The sequence below is a fragment of the Psammomys obesus genome, unplaced genomic scaffold, assembly GCF_907164565.1.
Source record: "Psammomys obesus unplaced genomic scaffold, mPsaObe1.curated_primary_1811, whole genome shotgun sequence".
Taxonomy (NCBI): Eukaryota; Metazoa; Chordata; class Mammalia; order Rodentia; family Muridae; genus Psammomys; species Psammomys obesus.
The window spans coordinates 4,899,946-4,920,612 of NW_026594184.1; the positions used below are offsets into that span (position 1 = coordinate 4,899,946).

The 20,667-nt window shown below is 42.4% G+C and overlaps 1 pseudogene; it reads right to left on the reverse strand.

Annotated features, from left to right (window-relative positions):
• LOC129684830 (RING finger protein 44-like) overlaps nucleotides 1–19,491 on the reverse strand; it is a 20,466-nt pseudogene extending 975 nt beyond the window's left edge.
• Between the last annotated feature and the right edge of the window lie 1,176 nt (nucleotides 19,492–20,667).

The window sequence follows — 20,667 nt, forward strand, 5'->3', positions numbered from 1 at the left end:
TTTTTTTTTTTTTTTCCTGTATTCAATCAAGCAATGGAAATTAAAAATGAAGAGAACCTTTTTATCTTGGCTTCAACAGCACATCTTAAACATTTTTTCCAAGAAGTGTGCTGAAGCCATCTTTTGGTCCTTTTTAGCGTTGTTTTCACTAACCAGCCTGGACTCTAGGCAACTGGTGATGACAAGCTCTGAGCTCCAGTGAGTCTGCCAAAATTCTCTTGACAGTACACATTTCTGTGCTGTACAAAGAACTTCTGGCAAAATAATGGAATCCTATCAAGATCAAAATAACCTTTGGCAACATCAGATTCAACTCTTTTGAGATTAAAGAGGTTACCAAGGAGCTAAGGACTTTGGACACCATGTCTGAAACCAGTTTCTCTCAAGTGCCCTGTGGTGAGGAATGCTTCACATATTGGCCCAATATATTTAAGAAGGTCTTATGTGCTAACAGAGTTTTTTTTTTTTTTTAAAGAAACCATCTTTGTGTAAAACAGTATTTATTTTTGATTTTGTGACCACTATTTTAGAAACTTTATTTAATGCTTTCAGTCATCAGTTTGCTTACATATTGAATAGGCTTTTGCGCCCTGCTTTCTTCTAGGGCTCAAAAGTGTTTTCTTAATCACCAGATTTTTAGAAAGGATTTCCACTGGCATCTCTTGCTAGTGACATACTTCCTCTTACCTGCTGAAGCACATTTATATATTTCTTTATGGTAAAACCAAAAAATTTAGTTGTGGTCTGCCTAATATTACCATAACACCTCAGTATGAAAGGTAGAGATTCTGAGTTCTGAATTATTAGTTAACCTACCACAATTAATCATATTTACAAGAATTAACATACTAACTTTTGACTGAACATTGATCTATTCTGCAGCTGGTAGAACAGCAGTTTTAAATGTAACAGGTGGAAAATTACACTGTGCTTATTGACTGGGTTTTTAAACTACTAGTCCCTTAAGATCATGTTTGTTAAGGTGTGTATTTACACATTTACTTAAATCAAGGGACTCAATGCTTGATTTAGTTTAACCATTTTAATTGTTATTTTAGAAGGAAACTAGCTTTAGTATTGGATTGCCTTGTACGTCTTCTCCTTTTGCTCTTAATATGCCATGATGTGTATGTGATTTAATTTTCAAGGTTCACCATGACTTGAAGTGCAAGGACAGATCTCAGTTTGTTTACCAAGCGATGTGACTTTTTCCAAAGTATCTGTACTTTATTTCCTTATAACAGCTTGAAAAACATTATTTTTTAAATCTTTAAATCACTTAATGTCTAGGTAATTTTTACATTGTGTGCCATAGAACTTACCTACGGAGAAATAGAGCTCCTTCATTTTTGGACAACTACTGTAACGATTTTTTTTTTTTTAAAGAAAAATGGAAGGTGCCAGGGGTAATTATGGCCAGTCAATAATTATATAAAGGACTTCAAATACTATAGTTGTCAATTGATGGATTTGATATGTTGTAAATGCGTGACTTTGTATGGGTTTCTTCAGCCCTTTCTCTGCCACTAGCAACCAGAAAAGCACTTTACCTTTCGGTTGGTTAGATAAGTGGCTGACTACCTGTTTTTCTTACTGTGGTGTGATTGGCTAAATAACCATTTAAAGTTGAGGTGTAAACTGAAGTCACATTAAAAACTCATGTTTAGGTGTAAACTTCCAATATTTTGATTCTTTGTTCCTGTTTTCATTCTATGCTGAGTAAAAGTGCCTTACAATGTAAAAATTGTACAGTACTTACGTTCCCACGTAGCATCTTCATCATCTGGCTAGTAATCACATTGTGGTATTAATATTTAGATAAATGGACCTCAGTAGTGTATTTACTGTGCATCTCTTAAGTCCTTAACTGTAGTTTTAATAAGCATGATATTATTTGGAAAATATATGGCATTTACATCATTTCCAAAAATACTGTCATTACTGTCTACTGCGTATTTTAGCCTGAAATTTTGATTTGTCTTTTTTTCTTGTTTTTTTTTTCTTTAATTGTTTTGTTCCTTTTTGTCATTATTAATATTAAACCATGTAATCTTTGCAAGCATATATTGAAGATCATTCTGGAACATTTCTTGCCTTACTAGAAATGTTAGTAAGAAATGTTCTGTAGAGTAGAAGGGTAGACTTGAGTTTCTATACTTTAATAAGAGCTCTTTGTTCCTGGGGGGAGGGGGGAGTTTTACTTTCATCTCATTGTTTTAAAAGCCCACAGCTGAAATAATTTTCATTTCAAGGATCAGCAGTTTTCAAACTCGAGGTGGTACTTGCTTAGTGTACACTACTCAAGATACTAACAGAGTAACATGACCTGGAGATCTGCTATTGGATCAAATCTATGTACTTGAACAAATGTGTGAATCTCAAATATCTCAAAGCATAAGTGTTGTAGAGTGTTGTTGCTTTTTGAAAAAGCACTGAAGTTAGACCAAGGCACAGTTTTGTTTTAACAGACATTTAAGTTAATTGTAAAGATAAGGAATGCGTCATGGGTCAAAAATCAAACATTCCTCACATTATGTATATTTTGTTCCTGTTATATTGGCTTTATTTTCAAAAATGTAGTTTGTAGTATTAGTTTCCTTTTAATGGTATTCTTGCATATACTATTCGTTCAATAAATGAGTTCTGAATTACAGATCTGTGTGTCTTTCTTTGTAAAAGCATATATCGGGTTTATTTGGTAACAGAAATAGCTCTGCGTTCCTTTCACTCCTGCTTTACTTCAAGGTGAAATACAAATACATGTGTGTTTACTAGCTTGACAGTAAACAAATACGGGAGGCGGGCTAGACAAACAGGTTCAGGTATATGTATTGACCAGCATACTCTTAGCCCTGTGATTAGTCCCCTGGTTTGACAAAACAAAGCAGATGGACTGGAGGGGTCTGGTTGAACAAAAATGAATATGATCAGTTCAGAGTTTCACAATTTAAAGATGTCATCATAGAAATAAATGGCAACCTTTTAAAGACAGTAGAATTGCCTTGTATCTTGGTCCTTCTAAAACATTGTTCAGATCCCCACACCTTAAATCAAGTCCATTGACACCAAATCGGTATATAACTCCGAAAATGAATACATCAAAATGCCTAATACAGATTATCTGACAGGTAACAGGTCATTCAGCTATTCCACCTCATAGACTTAGGTTACCACCTTTTCCACAAACTGCTTGCTGCTGGAACTTTGCTCTTGTGTTGAGCTTGATCCTACCCAGGTCAGAGATCAAACATTTTGATTCATGTACTGTACATAGCCATACATAGTTTCTAACCCTGCGTTCTTATGGAGAGATGGCTAGAACATCCAGTAGTGTGCTCTCCTACACATGCTACCTACTGCTGTCTGACACATATGTGTATGTATATGTATATAAGATTTAGGATTAAGTGTCAACCAAATTACTGTAAATATATGGAAATGAGTTATATAGTTTTCTTTAGCTAATTACAACGTACTCTTGCATCCACCATTCTTCTCAGGCCATGTCCTCACCCAGGGCGGGACCCCAGGCACTTATTGTTTCTATCTTCAGTCCATAGCAATTGCTAAGATTCATACCAAAGCTTTATTGTTTCCTAGCAAAATTACCAGATATACCAAAGCCCTACTCCTATGCTATTTATTTAGAGATAAGTTGTCATTTAGCACAGGCCATAGTCAAGTATTGTCCATAGTCTCCTGATTCTGCCTCCTCCTCCTAGGTGCTGCTATTACAGGTTTGCACAGCCATGCCAAGTTTCCTTACCAGGCCTTTCTTTAAAAAACAAAAAACAAGAAACAAACAAACAAACAAAAAAACCACAACAATGAAGTGTGTGAGTGTGTGACAGGGAGAGAGCAAGAGAATGTTCTAGTTCCCAAGGAGGCCAGAAGTTCTCAGAGCTTCTGGAACTGCTGGTACATGTATGAGCCACCTGACATATGTGCTTGGGTCCTCTGCAAAAGCAACAAACTAAACCACTGAGCCCCAGGTCTACCTCCCCCGCCCCTTTTTTTGAGACAGGGTTTCTCTGTATAGCTTTGGCTGTACTGGACTCACTGTGTAGACCACCAGGCTGACCTCAAACTCACAGAGATCTGCCTGCCTCTGCCTTTCTGAGTGCTGGGAATACAGGTGTGCGCCATTGCGCCTGGCTTCTAGGTCTACCTTTTAAAGATCTCAAAACAAAAAACTCCTATTTGTTGGCTTCAGTTGTGCAGGTAAAGTGCTAGTTTATGTTCCACTATCTTCACCTGTTTAGATGAGGATTCTAGTGGGCGTTAACACCAGCAAAAACATAACAGTTGACTTTACTCAGAGGATGAAAACTATCAGATATCATTACAGGCAAAGTTACATTTGAAAATGTTACTATGGAAGACATGTTGTCCATGAGGTCGGTGTGGTGAAGTCAATTATACCTGACTTTTTGCCAAAAGACAGCAGAGAACAAGGCATGGTGAAGAACACCTTTAATCCCAGCACTTGGGAAGCATACACAGGTGGACCTCTGTGAGTTCAAGGTCAGCCTAGTCTACAGAGCTACAGAGTGAGATGTAACCTGTAGAGAAGGAGAGGGAGAGAGGCGGGGACAAAGTGGCTCATAACAGTACTCCCAGCACTCAGGAAGACAGAGGCAGGAGGACCACATATTTAAAGCCAACTTTGGGCTACCTGGTGAGACCCACTCAAAAATTAACATTCGTGCACTCTGGTAATCCCAGCATTGGGGGGATTAGTTTAAGACCACCTACCTAGTAAGTTCAAGACGTGCCTCTACAGCTCCCTGAGGCTGTGTTTCTTTTAAGATGCTAGTGGAGAGATAGGGAAAATACAAGCCAGATGGACAAGGCCCTAACTAGGTGTACTGTATAAATAACAATGCTTAAATAAAACGACGTGAAAACAAAAGTAATGTTTGGGGAGCCTGTTAGAACCTGTCCTTAAAAAGAAAGAAAGAAAGAAAGAAAGAAAGAAAGAAAGAAAGAAAGAAAGAAGGAAGGAAGGAAGGAAGGAAGGAAGGAAGGAAGGAAGGAAGGAAGAGAAAGAAAGAAAGAAAGATGGCTCAGGGGTTAACAGCTAACAGCACTGGCTATTCTTCCAGAGGAGCTGGATTTGATTCCCGGCACCCACACAGCAGCTCACAACTGTCTGCAACTCCAGTTACAGGGAATCTGAGATCCTCACACAGACTATACACGCAGGCAAGACACCAATGCACATAAAATAAAAATAAATTATGAAAAAAAGAAAAGGAAGTTTAGAGTGTGGGGGGGTTAATCTTAGAAACAAGACCTCTTATTAACTATTGAGACTGTTATTGATAGGGCTGGAGAGATGGCTCAGCAGTTAAGAGTACTATCTGCTCTTCAAGAGGTCCTGAGTTCAATTCCTGGAAACCACATGGTGGCTCACAACTATATACACTGGGATCTGATGCCCTCTTCTGGCATGAAGTTGTACATTCTGATAGAGCACTCATATACATACCTAAATAAAAAGTATTATTGAAGCAAAAAAATAGTATTATAAATGGATGCTGGTTTTCAAGATGTTCTCTTTAGGTTTCTATAAAGTGATTTATACAGAAGGGTGAAGTGTTTCTGCACATTTTAGAAATCAGAACCATTTAAGGATTTTTTTTTTCTGTAGTCATAAAAGTAATCTAGGGGGTGAAGAGATGGCTCAGGAATTGAGTTTGTACACTGAGCAGGTGAAGACCACCTCTAATTCTAGTTCTAGGAGCTCTGGACCCCTTGGACATCTGTACTCATGTATGCATACCCACATATAGATGTCCACATATCCATATAATTAGAAATAGAGCTTTTATAAAAGTAATGTGTAGGGGGATAGAGAAATGGCTTAGGAGTCAATGCTTGCTGCCCTGCAGAGGACCTAAATTCAGTTCCCAGCCACCATGTTGGGTAGGTAGCTCACAACCACCTATAAGTTGAGCTCAAGGGAATTTCAGTCCTCTTTGGGACTCCACAGGCACTTGTACCCACACATGCACATACCCACACACAGACACATAATTTTTTAAAGTAATTTAGGTCTGGAGAGGTGGCTTACAGACAAACTCGGGTCAGTTCCCAGAACCCACATCATGTGGCTCACAACTGCCTGTAAATACAGTCCTAGGGAATTGGGTGGCCTCGTCTGACCTCTGCAGTCATCCACAAACACAAGCATGCATACACGCAGACACATCGTTAAAAACAATAATCTATAGCCTTTAAATGGAGCAAATTCTCAATATGTGCTGTAGTGGTGATGAACCTTAAAAAGAAACCAGACACACTAGGTCATGAATGGTATGACTCAACATGCATGAAATTCCCAGAGAGTCAAAGGTAAAAAAGAGGGGGCAGATTATTGGTTATCAGTGGCTACAGAGATGGAGCATTGAAGGACTGGCAGTAGGTGTATGGTTATCTTTTGCGAATGAAGAAGTGTCTGAAGTAAGATAATGGTTGGTGGTTTTTATGATCATACAAATATACTGGAGTTAGAATTTGCACACTTTATGTTTTAAAATTACTTTTTATTTTTTGAGATTGTAATAATTACATCATTTCCCCCTTTGCTTTGTAACCTTGCTTCCTTTCAAATTCGTGGCCTCTTTTTTTCATTAATTGTTGTTACCTGCAATTATGTGTATACATATATACTCCTAATACACCTATTCAGTCTGCATAATGTTAATTGTATGTTTTCAGGGTTGACATCTGGTATAGGATAACTGATCGGTATGTTTTTCCCTTGGAAGACTCTCCTGCTATCTGATTCCTCATTTGCCTATGGTTCTTTGTGTAGGGTTGAAGCTTCATGGGCTTTCCCTTCTCCATGTTAGCATGTCTATTTTTGTTCTTGTTCAGCTCATGTTATGTTGGTGAGACTTTGTGTGTGTAGTGTATCATTCATAGAAGAAGACACAGTCTCACACTCCCTGATCCTTTGGCTCTTAGAATCTTTCTACCCCCACTTCTGAAATGATCTCTGAGCCTTTAGTTGTGAATGAATTAACACACTTGCTGATGATTATTAATATGTAATACTGATTTATCTTTTAGTTAAACAGCAGCTAATCCTAAACCAGCTGTGTACCCAAATTACCACACAGAGATTAGGATTTATTTAATTACCTAGAGCACAATGCTGGGCAATTATTACTCTATCCTAAGATTCCAATCCTGCATAGCTTCCTCCCATTCAGATTTCCCACATTATACTTGCTTTTTAGTCATATCTTAGGTCCAGTTCATTTCTCCTGATGTTTCCTGGTCCTCTCCCCTCAGATCTATCTCCAGCCTTTCCTCCCACTCGTTTCTTTCTCCTCCCCTTGGGACCAGGTTGTCCCATCCTGTTTTCTCCATTGCTCAGCATTGGCTAGTTGTTTTTATTGGCAATACAGAAAACAAATGCTAGCATCTTTACCCAAACTTGAGACAGGCAATGCTTAGAATAAGCATCACTATGTGATGTCCGAATTGAAACCAGATAGTGGGGTAGAGAAATCAGCATGTGAATGAACAAGGTTAAATTGTATACATTCCACAAGAACATTATACCAACACACACTTTAAAAAAAGAAAGTACTTCATGTTTTGAGTTTTACCTCAGCGTTTTACAAAACTAAAGCTGGGAATGGTGTCACCTGTCTATAATCCCTAGCACTTGTCCGTAAGCCCAGGCCTCAAGAAGTAGGATGATTAGGAATTTCAGGATCATCCTCAGCTACGTAGTGAGCTTGAGGACAACTACGGTACGTGAACCAACCCCCTCTTTCTCTCAAACACACAAAACAAAAAGAAAACTAACCTAATACGTAGTCGTTACACAGATTTAATATAGAAATTTACATGAAGCGGAATGTGAAATCTCCCTCTTCTCCTTAAGCCGGCCCGCCAAAGTGTTGCATATCTATCCTTGTACATTCTTTCATGCATATGTAAAATACACTGTGTTGCCTCCCTCCCCCATGTGTGTGTGTGTTTGGGGTTATGTATGTTTTAAGCTGTAATAAGAATCCCCACCCAAAAATGTTATGCCACTTGAAAGTTAATTTGTCTGCTTCTCCACTTTAGAAGGGTACCGGCAGCCATGACAGCTCACACCTAACTATAATTTCATCCCAGCACTTAGGAGGCTGAGACAGGAGGATTGACATCAGTGTCAAGCTAGCCTGGGTTACCTCCTGAGTCAGCCAGCCATGACTATAATGTAAGACCCTGTATAAAAAAAAAAATGCTAAAATTAGTTTCGGGGGTTGAGAGGGGGAGAAGAATAGTATGGTTCTTTTTCCAAAAATACATTATGTGGGTTTTGGATTTTGCCATGAAGCCAAAGAGACTATATCTTGGGAAACCAGGCACAGTGTTTAATTTGCAAAGGATGTAAAAGGCTTCATTTTGACTGGGCATTTGGGAATCTGAAGCAAGGGGAATCAGGAGTTTATGGTCATTCTCAGCTACATAGTTTGTTCAAGGCCAGCCTGGGCTACCACGAGACCTTGTCCCCACTACCCCGAAACCCCAACACACAGTTTCATTTTATATGTTTTACTAACATATAACAGAGATAGTGGCCAGTCATTTTCTTGCCTCTTGACTTCTGAGGAATAACAGATTTGGTATCATTGTCTAGCAATTCCAGATAGGCTTGCTTCTCTACATCCAGGATCATGTTGTTTCACTTCCATGCACTTGGCAAGATCATACTATGTTACTGAAAAACTCCCAGAGCCTTTTTTCTGCTGTGTGATGTCTCTTAGCTCCAGTTATAACTGTGTCTAACAGCTGGTCGCTTTTGTGAAAAAGGAAAGCATAATTTGAACTTCTAACTTTTCAGCTGTTTGTTTTTGCTTTGCATAAATACAGCCTAAGACTCAGCAGGAAATGAGCTTTTGTTTAATTTGCTAAAAATGATCCTTTCCTGTGCAATTCCAATTTAGCAATGTCTACATGTCTGAAAAGAAATTATTAGTTTAAAAAAACCCAAATGAACAGGGACCAATATGCTGGCTAGTCAGTGTGAAAGTATCTAAATGAATGCAGTCAAGGGTGAATAAACACATGAAATTTTTTCAAATTCCCCAAATTACATTTTATGCTAATTGGTATTTTAACATTTAAGCATTTTTTTTCAAATGTTAAACATTACACAAATAAGTTTTGATGTTTTACTATTAACCCAGCCTTTGATCATGTTTCTATTTATTTGGTCCTTATCAGTTTGTTAAATAATTACATAGGGGCAACAAAATAGAGTGACTAATGAAAGCACTTTTTGTAGCATACAGCTACAGTAGTCATGAGGACTACAGTCATTTAAGTCATTTACCTTTCAGAAGTAGGTTAGACAACTGACTACATAGGCATATTTTCAAATACTCCTGATCCTTAAGCTCCAATAGGGTTATGTTCTCTATTTCATGTTGATTTAGTTGCACCTGGAAGCAATGATTCTTTGGAACCTGATTTCATGTGTTTTTTTTTAGAGACCAAGCATAGAAGACACATGATTTAGAAAATTGTGTGTGTGAGAGAGAGAGAGAGAGAGAGAGAGAGAGAGGGAATTAGTAGTGTTTGCGTGTATGTGTGAGTGCACATATAGGTTCATGCTTTCTTCACTTTATATCCCACTCATAGCCCCTCCATCCTCTCCTCCCAGTCCCACCCTCTTCCCTTCATCCCTCCTCCCCTATTCCTCAGAAAATGGGAGCCCCACCAACAACAACCCACACAAGCACATCAAGTCGCATCAGGACTGAACACAACCTCTTCCACAGTGGTTTGGTAAAGCAGTCCCATCAGGGGGAAGTGATCAAAAAGCAGGCAACAGAGTCCTTGTCAGAGACAGCCCCCAACCCCACTCCCCTTACTAAGGAACCCTCATGAAGACTAACCTGCCCATCAGCTACATATGTGTAGGGGGCCTAGGTCCAGTCCATGCAAGCTCTTTGGTTGGTGCTTCAGTCTCTGTAAGACCCCCCCAGTCCCAGATTAGTTGGCTCTGTTGGTCTTCCTGTGTAGTTCTGGTCTCCTCCTGGTCTTTCTATCCTTCCTCTCACTCTTCCACAAGCCTCCCCAAGCTCTGCCTAGTGTTTGCCTGTGGGTCTCAGCATCTGTTTGTATCTGTTGCTGGGTGGAGCCTCTCAGAAGAAAGCTATGCTAGGCTTTCATCAGCAAGCATAGCAGAGTGTTATTAATAGTGTCAGGGGTTAGCTGTCTCCCATGGGGTGGGTCTCAGGGTGGGCCAGGCATTGGCTGGACATTGTTCAGTCTCTACTCTATCTTTATTTCTGCACATCTTGTAGGCAGGGTAAATTTTGGGTTAAAGTTTTGTGGGTGGGCTGGTGTTCCGCTCTTTCCACTAGGAGTCCTGTCTGGTTGGAGGGTTTCATGCTGTCTAAGACAACATATCTGGAGGTCAGAGGACAACCTTGGGTGTCATTCCTAACCTTGTACCTTGTTTGCTGCTGCTTACACCGGGATAGGTGGCCTGTGAGCTTGCAGGGTCTCGCCTGTCCTTACTTCATATTTCACCATTGGAGCACTGGAATTGCAGCATGTGATCCTGGGTTTTTATCTTCCTGGAATTTGAACTTTGGCCCTTGTGCTTGTACCCAAGTGTTTTATCCACTGTGCAATTCCCTAGGGCCCCCCAAACTGGAATTTTAACATTCTTTTTTTGGGGGGGCAGGGAAGTGGGACTCTGTAGTGTCACTCTGTAGTCCTGGCTGTCCTGGAACTTGCTAATGTTGACAGTGTCTAGGCCAGAGGAACTGCAGCCAGCACTGGCACTTATGGAGTATGGCTCACCAGTTAGCATGGCTCTTATGAGTGTACCTCGGAGAGGCAAAGATCTGGGGCAATTGTTCCTAGAGTGCCAGCTGCTAGGGCTTCTCATGGTTGGTGCCATTGTGTTCTCCTTGTATTTAGCTTGATCTAATTATCGCCTCTCTGGGAAACCTACATAATAAAAGAGGTGATTCTCCCAGGACAATGTCGTTTAGATAGAGTCATGACTCAATTGAACCTTCTGAAAATAAAGACAGGAGCGTCTAGGGCTTCTAATGAGGGATATTCAGAAGATAGGAATAACATTTGAAAATAGCTTTTTGCCTGTGAGAAGGCTGGTCTCAAACTCTCAGAGATCTGCTTCCTTCTGCCTCTCTAAGAGCTGGAATTAAAGGCATGGATCCCCAAAACAGACTTAACTTTTTTCATTTATTTGTTTGTTTCCTTAGGTTTCTCAGGAGGGGGTTTCTCTGTGTAGCCTTGGCTGTCCTGGACTCTCTGTGTAGACCAGGCTGGCATCAAACTCAGAGATCCACCTGCCTCTGCCTCCCAAGTGCTGGGATTAAAGGCCTTCGTGACCAGCGCCCTGAGGCTTAACGTTATTTTTTAGTACAACATTTTTTTCCTATACGTGTCTTAAAAGAATTGTCCTTAAACATTTCAACCTAGTCTATGTACCTCCAGTGACTTAGGGGAGCTATCCGGAATGTTGTGCATGTAAGGATAAAATGCAAAAACACTGAACAAAACGGCTAACACTTGAAACTGGTGATATAGCTAATTTGGTAGGGTACTTGCCTATCATGCATGAAGTCTCAGGTTTCATTCCCAGCACTGCATAAACCAGGCATGGTACTATGTGCCCATAATCCCAGCACTGAGAAGGCGATCGCAGGAAGATCAAAAGTTCAAGATTATCCTCTGCTACAGTGACTGTGATGAAGATGGCAAGTGGCCTCAAAAATAGTTGTGTTTGTTTGTGTGTGTGTTTGTGTTTGTTGCTTGGTTGTTTTTGTTTTTATTGAGACTAGGTTTCTCAGTTTAGCCCTGGCCATCCTTGAGCTTGCTTTGTAGACCAGGCTGTCCTCAAACGCAGAGATCCACCGAGTGCTGAGATTAAGGCAAGTGCCACTACTGCCAGGCTTCACAAACAGTTTTTAAATGAAATGTGTTGCTGGGGGCTGGAGAGAGGACTGTAAAAGCACTTGATGCTCTTTCAGAGGACCTGAATTCAGTTCCAAAATCTACATAAAGCAGCTCAGCACCACCTGTAACTCGGGATCCAGGGGAGCAGCTGTCCCCCTCTACTGTCCACTGTGGGCATCTGCACAGACATGGTGCACATACAGACAAGCAGGCATATGCACACATAAGATAAAAACAATTTTTTAAGCTTGTTGCTTAGGAAGAAGGCTCAATATAACTCCTTTCTCCCTTAGGAAGAGGCAGCTAGGAGAATGAGTCTGCAGACAACTTGTGCTGTGGACTTTGGAACACTTCAATAACAGGGTCATTCCAGTCCAGGAACTGAAAATGTAACTGAGAACTCATAGGCCACCTCCTGGAAAGATCAACACAAAACCTGATATAGTCACATCTTTATTCATTTATTCAAGTCTTTCCTGGGAACTCTCACTTTGATTTTCACTCTTTTAATTCCACTCTTTTTCTGACTTTTGTCCCTTACCCCTAAGCTAATGTCCCTCGGTTGTATTATTCAGTCTTCTGCCACTATGAGACACTGCTTAGCTTGGCATAATAGTGCACACTTGTAAGTCTTAGCATTTGCCAAGTGTTGGAAGTTGGAGGGAAAAGAATCAGGGGCTCAAGGTCATTCTCAGCTCCATAGTGGGTTGGAGGCCAACCTGGGCTATATAACCCTTTATATAAGGAGGGAGTCTGGGGAGGTAAGTGGGCAAAGTGGATGATGTGTAAGACTAAAGACTTAAGTTCCAATTTCCAGCATGCATGTGGAAGGTGCATGCAGATAATCCTAATGCTGGGAACAGAGACAGAGTATCCATGGGGGTTGCTGGCCAGCCAGTTTAGCTGAAGCAAAGAACTGCAGGCTCAGTCAGCAACCTTGTCTCAGATAAGTTGGAGCGAAATAGAGTAGAGACGCCAGACATTGATTGATCTCTAGACTCCACAAACAAATGCACGAGTAAGTGTACACAGAAACACCTATGCAAACACACATGAAAAAAGGGGGTGGGAAGAAGTGCTGCTTCTGTAAACATGAGGGTCTGAGGTTGTTTTTTTTTTTTTTTTTTTTTTTTTTTCAGCACTCACTTAAAAAGCTAGGTATGGTAATCTCAGCTCCAGAAAAGCAAGACAAATCTCTAGGGTTTGCTGGCGAGGCAGTCTAGTTGAATCAATAAGCTTCATGCTCCGTGAGAGAACATGTTTCCAGAAACAAGCTGGAGAGTGATAGAGGAAGACACCCAACATTGACCTCTGGCCCCGTCATGCACATACATGAATATATATGGGTGCATGTGTACCTCCTGCCCCCAACACACACAGAGAAAAGGGAATTATTTGTGCTCTCAGGTTTGAAAATTCCAGGGTAAGATGAGTGTCACATTCCTTTGGATCTGTAATAAGGTTCTCCATGACAGGAGCACAGAGCAGAGCAAAACTGCTCTTCTCAGGTAGGAAGCAATATGGATGAGACTAGCTCTCCACAATCTCACACAATGACACGCCTCTGTAACCTAAAGTTCCCTCACTAGGCCATGCCTCCCAAAGGTTCCACAGCCTCCCAATACCGCTACCTGGCAAAAAAGCTTTAATCAAACTGCTTTTGCAAATGACCCAAAAACAGAAGTCCTATGTTAGATGGTAGCGCTGAGATAGAAAAGCCTGTGATTCTACACAGACTCTTGGCCTAACCTGTTGCTTGCTGGCAGAGATTTAATCGGTAGTTTGTTGGCAAAGAAAAGGCAACCCTGCCCAGATATAAGGGTGGGCAAACTACAGGCACGAAGGAGATGAAGGGGCAGGAGAAAAGGGCGAGTAATGGAAGCTGAAGCAAGGTGTTTCAGGAGAAATGGAGGTTTTTAAAAAACTGATTCACTTATGGAAAACGCTGCATGGCAAAGCCAGCTCAAAACTTGAAGCCAGGTGAGGTGGCTCCTGCCCATAATCCCAACATTGAGGAAGCTAAGGGGATTGTCATGGGTTTGAGGCCAGCCTGGAATATATAGTTAGTTCCAACCCACTTTGGCTACAGTGTGAAACCCTGAGTTAAAAGCAAGCAGAGACCACAATTGAAGCCCTTGTATGGTAGGCAAAACTCACAGGGTGGTCGGTAGCTTCCCACCCTGGGGCTGCACTTGGCCTATACCCACATCTCTTCTTTAGCAACCCAAGATGCCCACCTTCATCAAGCTGCAGGTACACCATACACCAAACAGTGGAATTCATTTCTCCTCCTCTAACTATCTGCTGAGATACCCCTTTGCAGTCAGTTCCTACTCAAGCGTGTTTTGAGGTTTATTTGAGCCTGAGAGACAGGGCTAACCTGAACTGTTTTGGGGGTGCATGCACAATAAGGTAAACTGTCCTAGAGTGAACTTTTAGGGAAGAATTTTTTTACCAGCTTGTACCTATGCATAATTGGGTGTGCATATGAGTAAAATCAGATGCACCATAGGAACAGACAGTTACTAGGAGCAAAGGCTTACATGATTTAACAAGCCTGTCAGTCAAAGCAGAAATCCACCTGTGGTACACACCTGAGCAACAAAACAGTACCTCCTGTTCTTCCTCCACCCCATAAAGGAAGGACCCAGACAATTACCCAGGTAAAGAAACAATAAGGTAAATATAAAAAATAAAGAAGAAAAGTTTTATGATCCAAAAAGCCTAGAAATGAATTTGAGTGTTGCGGCTTAGAAGCTGGGCAGTATTATATTTCCCCTGCTCTCAGCCATCTTGATCTCTGTGAGTTTGAGCCAGTCTGGTCTACATAGTGAGTTCCAGGACAGCCAGGGCTACACAGAGAAAACCTTGTGTCAAAACAAACAAACAACAACAACAACAAAAAATGGAATACTGAATCCTGAATTATACCTCCAATTAAAAAAAAATAGCCTTTTCACTGTAAGGACATTTTAAGGAAGTATAGGCTGAGGGTAAATATGGAATGAATATTGTGTAATACTGTGTCAAAGTTAGTTTCTTAATTGGTCTGTAGTTATATAAGAGGGCGTCCTTGGTCTGGGGATGTAGCTAAGTAGTAGAATGCTTGCCTAGCATTGAAAACCTTGGGATCCATCTCTGGCACTAAAAATTAAAAATATTGGGGTTAGCAAGATGGTTAAGCAAGCAAGGGGGCTTGCTGCCAAGCTTGACTGCCCAAGTTTGATTTTTTTTTTCCAGAGCTGAGGACTGAACCCAGGGCCTTGTGCTTGCTAGGCAAGTGCTCTACCACTGAGCTAAATCCTCAACTCCTCAAGTTTGATTCTTAAAACCTACATAGTAGAAGGATAAAGCTGACTTCTGGCCTCCATGCATGTACTGTGCTATGCTCTCTCTGTCTCTCTCTGTCACATGTGCTGTCCTGCTCTCTCGTGTTCTCTCACTCTGTATGTCTCTCTCTTTGTGTGTATGTATGTTTGCATGTATGTCTCTGTATGTGTGTCTCTCACACTCTTGTGCTCTTTCTGACTCAATCTTTTTCCCCCTTTGGTTTTTCTTTAAAAAACAAAAACAAAAAGCTTTTTATTGGTTCTTTTTGATTTTCACATCACACACCCCAGTCCCATTCATCTACCTGTCCCCTGTATACAACCTCCACATTTGAAACCTCCCCTTCAAAAAAAAAACTACACAGACAAAATAAACAAACAAAACAAAGTATAAAAAACATCTCAGCAACCAGTCCTGGTGGCACACACCTTTTATCCTGTTGTTGCCCTGTGTCATGGAGATCCTGCATCTTTGGAATAGAAGGACTGGCCCTTTCACACTCCCCAAGAGTTCTCAGATGATATAGATTTTGGGATCTGCCAACTCAAAACCCTGATACTGGGCCTAAGAGGTAGCTGAGCTGGTCAGCCCACTGGCTCTCCCTTATCTGCACCACCAGTGCGAGCTCTCCAGCACTGCTCCTGCTAAGCCACACAATGCTGCCATTAGCAGGAGGCAGGGCCAGCTCTTCTGCTCTCATATCCTTGGGGCTGGCTCACCTGTGCTTTTGCCTTGGGGCCAATGCCGCTGTTATATCCAGGTGAGATGTTGGGCCACTCTCATGACCTCAAGTCCAGCTCTCCTGTGCTCACATCCATTGGAACCAGCTCACCTGTGCCTCCTCTATCAGGGCCAGCTCTACTATGCTACCTATGCTACGTGCAGGGCTCATTCTCCCAAGTGCTGCAGCTGGCAAGGGGTAGGACCAGCTTTTTTTGTTTTTTGTATTTTTTCTTCTGTGTATTGGTGCTAGCTGTCTTGGAACTCCCTTTGTAGATCAAGCTGGCCTCAAAAACTAATCTGCCTGCCTCTACCTCCTGAGTGCTAAGATAAAAGGTGTGTACTCTCTTACACACACACACACACACACACACACACACACACACACACACACACATTCATGGGGGTGGAGGGAGAGGAAGGTAGAGAGAAATGTAAGAAATGTACGAGAGACTATAGTCCTTAGAAAACAAATATTCAGCATTTAGGAACAAAGGGGGTGTTTTTACAACTTTTCTGTCATTTTTAAATTTTTCAAAATTTGAGTAGACCAGCCAAAGCAGCAGCTCTTCTCTGGGGAAATCTGAAGAGGGTGAAACCTAGGGGCAGCAAACTCCAGGAAAAGAAGAAATCCTGAGATGACCATCAGAATATTTAACTGAGAAACCACATCTGAGCTGGACTTGGTGGTTCACACCCTGGTCCTTGCTACATAGTAGTGCTAATGCTAATGTCTTTTCCTCCTGTGACTCAGGCCATGGCTACAGTTTATTATTAGAACTCTCAGGGTCCTGTTCTGCTTTCTCTCCTGGATGGTCTCTTTAAGGCAGAATTTGTTGCTGGGCCTCTAGCTCAGCGGTATCGTGCTTCCCTAGCATCTTCAAGGCCCGAGATCCCATCCCAAGCATCTCCCCAGATACCTTACATGGGTTTTGCCAGGGATGGTGGTTCATGCTTATAATCCCAGTATTTGGGAGGCTGAGGCAGGAAGATTGTTGACAGATAGGCTTGGGCTTCATTGTGAGTTCCAGTACAGCTTGGGTACAGCGTTAATTAGGCTGGCAGTCAGTAGTGGCGCACACCTTTAATCCCTGCACTGGGGAGGCAGAGCAAGTAGATCCTCTGTAGTGGAAGTTTTGGTTTCTTTAAAAACTCAGTTATGTTATATAAGCAGTTTTTGTTTTAAACCCAAGTGTGGGATATTGGACTGCTTTAGTTTGTCCACAGCTGATAATTGTCTGGTGCTGCAAAGAAAGGGGTGTGGTCTTTGCCAGCTACAGTTAGTATAAATATGAGAGCCCAGAGAAAGAAGGCATGAGTGCTTCAAGAGACGGAGGGAGGAGGAAGAAGGCTATTTGTTCTTTCCACTTCTGATGTTTGCTGTTGCTGGACTGTTAGGCAGCCTGACAACTGATATTGGTATTTTCCTAAGGAGCCTGACACCCTAACCACCCAGAACTAAGACTAAAGAGGTCTACGTCCTCTTTCCCTTCTAACCTTCTTTCTCTCCTCTCTAGGGTTGAGGGGGCTGAAAGGGAGGTAGAGGCTTTAGGAATCCTGAATAAAATAGTTTAGAAAACAGTGCCTACAGAGCTCCTTGACTTTGAGGCTAGCTTAGTCTACAGAGTGAGTTCCAGGATAGCCAAGGCTACATAAAGGAATCCTGTCTCAACAAACATGCATGCACCAGCGTGCGCACACGCACACACACACACACACACAAACACGCACACTTTAGATTGGCATGTTGGATGTCCTGTTTAGTGTTTAATGTCAACTTGACACAACCTGGAGTTACTTGAGGGTAGGAAACCTCAACTGAAGAATTGCCTCATTCTATTTGGTCTGTGGCCATGGCTAAGGAGCTGTCTTAGTTGCTGATTGATGTGGGAAGGATCATGTTGGGTTCAAGGCCAGCCTGGTCCATGAAGCGAGTTCAGGACAGCCAAGGCTACACAGAGAAAATCTGTCAAACAAACAAACAAACAAACAAAGCAAAACAAAACAAAACAAAACAAAAAAACCCTACCCAGGACTCAGACCTGGGATTTAGGAAATGACCTCGGGCTGCTATCTGCCCACACACCTGGCAGTGCCATCCAAGCACGGAAGGAACACTTCACTCCAGAACAACAGACTAACCAACTCAGGGTGGCTATGCCTTGCCCATTGTGGAGGCCGAGGATCACACCACCCACCACACTTAAGGACTGGACTCCCGCCTCCCAGAGCCAGCAGGAAGAAGAACCCAGAGGCAAGTAATTAAGAGGCCAGCTGAGTTGGGGACGTTCAGGCAGCTCCATGGCAGGCAGACAGGTGGGTGGGCCGGCAGACTGAGGAAGGAGTCTTTGGAGCTTGGCCAAGGCAGGGGCTTATTGCAGGGGCTTCTCCAGGGCTCACCCTGGCATCAGCTCTGGAGTTAGAGGTGGGAATGCTGCAACAGGCCTGAGCCCCTCCCTTATAGTTTTCCCTGGGCCACTCCCTGCCCCTCCCACCCCCTACCCCCGTTCCCCGTTCCCGTTCCCGGAGCTTAGGGCAAGATTCATGTAGGTGGCTGTGGAGCCTCGCTTTAGCCTCCCTGGGTACCTCGGAGGCATCGGCCCAGCAAATGGGACAGATCTGGTTGACTTTCAACTACTTGTCAGCACATTTGGCATGGAACTCCTGTTTGTGGAGGAGGATTCGCAGCAGCTGCTGCACCTCAAAGTCACTGAAGCAGACCACACAGAATCTTCTCAGACTGGTGGCCATCAGGGTTAAAGCAGTACGATGGCAGTTGTTCTAAGTCTGCTTTTCTGAGGCCTCCCAACCAGTGAGCCAGGGTTCATGAGAGCCTCACAATTCTTCATCTCCATGCCATCCACTTCCAGATCCAGACTGATAGTGAGGCCCATGGTGGTTGGTGACATTGGCAGTATTGAAAGGAATTAGGAGCCAGGCATGGTGGCTTTAATCCTTTAACATGCCTTTAATCCCAGCACTTGGGAGGTAGAGGCAGGCTGGTTTCTGCAGGTTTGAGACCAGCCTGGTTTACAAAGCGAGTCCAGGACAGCCAAGGCTACACAGGGGAACCCTGTTAAAAAAAGAAGAAGAAGAAAAGAAAAGAAAAATAAAGGAAGTAGGGTAGGAATCTTCGGTAATAAGATGGTGGCGGCGGGGGGGGGGGGGGGGGGGGGGGGGGCAGTGGCAATGGCTATTGCATCTGGTATCTTTGTGGGTTCAGTCTTCGAGCCATCATGTGTGAATATGGCACGGCAAAGGACAGCTCCTGGTGCAGTGGGTCATGGATAGGTAGTGAAGGGACACTGAGGGTGACAAGGCTGGGCCAGTGACTGAGGTGGAGTAAGTGAAGCTCCCTAAGGGGAGCTGGCCCTCCTGAAGATACATATTATTATCCAGCTGCTGCAGGGGCATATGTGGGTGCTGGATTTGCAGAGATACAAACTGCCCAAGTGGTGCCCCGTGGCTTGGTTGGGGTGGTGGAAGCATCGGCCTCTGAGCTAAAATAGTCTTGGAAATTTCTAGTCCCGAGGCTCTGAAATCATCTTATCAGTTTTACGTAACTGGTAGCAGAATCAACTTGCCCTGAAAGGCTGCTTCTGCTACAGTCCTCTCTAGCAAGTGTCTGAGACTGTTGTCATTCCTTCTAGAAGACCCACTCTGTAGGCCAGGATGAACAGGACTTAGTAGAGCTCAGTGTGGTGGTGCATACCTATAATCCTAACACTCAGGAGGCTAATGCAGGAGGATTTTGAGTTTGAGTCCAGTCTGTATAACCGAGTTAGACCCTATCTAACATAAATGAACTAATAGAAAAACTCTTCAGTGATGAAAATCAGTATGCAATAATAGAAGTGTTCTGCACGTGCACAGTCCAGTATAGGACCATTAGCAGCATCTGAAATGCTGCGAACAGTGCCTTTTCCCTCGAGTCTCTTGCTGGGAATGGGGAGTCCCCTTTTTTATTGCCACCCTTCTAAAAACAGTCCCCCACAGTTCTGATGACTTGTCTCACAGCTGAGTCTACACATGTCCATTTCCTGGATGTTTTCTTCTCTTCCATACAATTGTTGTTAGTACTGCAAGCAAGCCAGAAAGAAACAAAGAGGTCTTCTCTCCTCAGTTCTGACCCCAACTGTAAATAAACCTTTTCCCCATTACCAGTTCTCATTTTCTTTTCTTTTGGTATGTTATGGATGCATTCTAGATTCACATTCCTGTCTCCTTTAACAGTAGGACCAGGAACCAATTTTTTTTTTAATTCAAATTTTTTAGTCATGGGGCTGGAGCTATGGTTCAGTAGTTAAGAACATTTGCTGTCCTTATAGAGAAGCCAGGTTCAATTCCTAACGTCTACATCATGGCTCACAACCATCCATAGGCATGTATGTGGTAAACATACATGCAGGTGCAAAACACTCATATGCATAAATAAATACGTCTAAATGAAATTTGTTATTATGATTGTATATGTGTGTAAGTATGTGTGCATGTGTGAGTGTGTATATTTGTGTGCATGAGTGTATCTGTGAGAGTGAGAGTCTGTATGTGTATATTTATGTGTGTGTGTGCCTACGTGTGCTCACGTGTGTGTGTGTGCACCATGGCACCTGTGTGCATGTCAGAGAACAACTTCTGGGGCCGCTTCTCTCCTTTCACTATAGA